Genomic DNA, 2,865 nt, shown 5'->3' with positions numbered 1-2,865 from the left:
GGATAGCTAATTCAATATTATTTTGTCGTAAACTTTTTTTATCAGATGATTATATTAAGTATTTCTAAATCGTGGTAAATCTCTGCTATGTTCTAAATAAACACGTTTTTATATTGGATTCAACTAATTGACTGCAAACAGAAGCCAAAAAGTCCGTTAATAAAGGGCGAAAACGAAATTATTGCGACATCGAAAATGTCATGCCAATTTTCTTATAATGTTTAGAATCAAACCAAAATTTTAGGGTAGTTTTATACATATATTTACTTCAAAAATCAAAAGAAAAGTTAATCGATGGAGCCTTGAGTGTAAAATTGAACGCATTTTCGCTTGATGCCCTCCATCAACAGTCTTTACAGTGTCATCCGTGTGTGGGACGTGAATGGGATCCTCCTATTACATCCAATGTATTTCACTTGCAATGCGTTGCGTTGTCCCTTTTATACATACCGTGCCTATGCGATGCAGCCCTGCCGCCCATATTTCGCCGGCTATAAGGTTTACTCCAACCCTGCATCGCCCAACCTAATTACGCAGCACGAGATCTCGTCTTCCTCGGCATTCTGGCAGCGATAAAGGCAAGACGTGTGCTCTACGGATAAAGGATAAAACATCTCCGAAATGGCTGGACTTTCGGTGGTTAAAATCACACAATCCGGTACCAGTTTCTCAGTTTTTTTCCATTTTCTTAACATGTCCTTCTCGTCTGTGACTGTCTTCTTGCTCTTCCGAAGTTCCCGCTTCAATATTGCCCAGTACTGCTCCACCGGGCGCAGCTCCGGACAGTTTGCCGGTTTCATGTCCTTACCACTCCAGGACACTTTTAGAATAGTGGCATGATGCCAAATCTGGCCAAAATAGCGGAGCTTTGTCGTGTTGCTGCAAGAACGGCAAAAGGCGCTTCTCGAGGCACTCAGATTTGTAGATCTCGCCATTTACTGTGCCCTTTGGCACGAAAGGCTCACTCCTCAGTCCGCAAGAGCAGATGGCCTGCCAAACGAGATATTTGGAGGCGAACTTCGACATTTTCTTCGTCTTAAATTTGTCGTCCACATCGAACTTGCTCGTGCCGGTGAAAAACTCCAACCCCGGAATTTGCTTAAAATCGGCTTTTATATACGTTTCGTCGTCCATCACACAGCAGCCATATTTTGTCAGCATCTTCTCGTAGAGCTTCCGTGCCCGAGTTTTAGCCGTCGATTGTTACCGCTCATCGCGGTTTGGGAAGTTATGTACCTTGTATGTATGTGGTCCAGCTCTCTCTTTCTGAACGTAGCTCTGCGACATGCCGATCTTTTTAGCCAAATCATGGCTTGAGACGTTGAGATTTGCTTTAATCATCCGCTTCACCTTTCCCTCCGTCTTTTTGTTCTCCGGTCCCGGTTTTCTTCCAGCTCCTTTGCCGTGGTCCAACGTCAACCGTTCCTGGAACCACTTCGACACTCTGGAGACGGTTGAATGGTGAATGTTCAACATTTTTCCCAACTCCCGGTGCGACCCGGTCAGGAAATTCCAGGTGTTTGGAAAGAATTTGTTCTCTCGACTCGCGTTGGTTCACCTCCATTTTCGTTGAATCGAAAAACACGACTTCGAGTTTGACAGCATGTAGACAATTCACATCAATGAGAAAGTGTGCAAAATTTGGTTGATTTTTACCCAATGGTAAAAAAGTTATGCCCTGTTGAATGTGTCGCAATAATTTCGTGTTCGCCCTTTACTGCAGAAAAGCAGGTTGTCATTTTTTAATTGGATTGGATTAAATTGATTTTTGCAACATTTAACAGACATTCGTGATGGTTTGAGATTTTGGTTGAATAAAATTATTTCTCCTGCGAGCGATAAACTCCTTGTTTATCTCAACCAAAGTCTCAAACTCCTTGTTTAAGACTTTGGTTGAATAAAATTATTTCTCCTGCGAGCGATAAACTCCTACGCTTCGTATTTTACAAACCTGTGCGTTTTCCCCCGACCATATGTCCGTTTTATCCGAAACCAAAAAAAAATCTGCTGTTCGGTCTGTTTTAATTTTAGTAAAAAACATTGGAAAACACTTTTTTGTATTCCCTCTATTTCCCCTGCATTAAATCAAAATTGTCTCTTTGATTCGATTAAAGATTTTTTTCCAATAGAATGATAGTATATATGTAATTATATTTTTCTCATGAAGAGCGTCCAAATGCTGACATATATTCAAATTATCACAGAACATGATTCAGATGTTGCAAAACTGAAGCATGAATAAATAAAACAGTTGTTAATAGGCTTCGCGATGATCTAAACTAAAAAGCGTAATATGTTTCCGAGCACGCGCAAAGCCGATTAAACAAATCCATACGTTGGAAAGACATTGTGACTCAACGCAGGGCAAGAGAAATGCAGCTCTAACGGCAAAAAGTTACGCGATCATTTGCGGAGCAAAAAAGCACGCTATAATTAGTTTACAAACGATCCTTCAAACAATTTGGAACGTGTAGAATAGTGGTGTGTATGACGCATATGAAAATATCACAAATTTGGCGAACACATTAAGAAATAACAATTACTCATCCAAAAGTGACTGAAATATATTTTCCAACTATATCCAGCGAGTGAGTTGAAACAAGTCAGAAGAGACCCAGCAGATTGAGTTCTCAATTATTTTGTGCCAGTCATGAGACAGTAACTTATAACAGCCGTAGTACAGGTATATATCTCGAATGGACTCAAACTGTTTTACTTCATTGTGAACATTAATCTATTCATTAGCGTGGGGTTGGCAAGCTCGTTGGAGTTTTCGTTGCTTTCAATGTTGGGAAGCGAATGTGCATGAAAAATGTAGACGTTTATTCAATCACATGTGCTGCCCATTTGCAAAAATGTTCACAG

This window comes from Toxorhynchites rutilus, chromosome 2, assembly GCF_029784135.1.
Source record: "Toxorhynchites rutilus septentrionalis strain SRP chromosome 2, ASM2978413v1, whole genome shotgun sequence".
Lineage (NCBI taxonomy): Eukaryota > Metazoa > Arthropoda > Insecta > Diptera > Culicidae > Toxorhynchites > Toxorhynchites rutilus.
Note: the sequence above shows the minus strand (reverse complement) of the source record.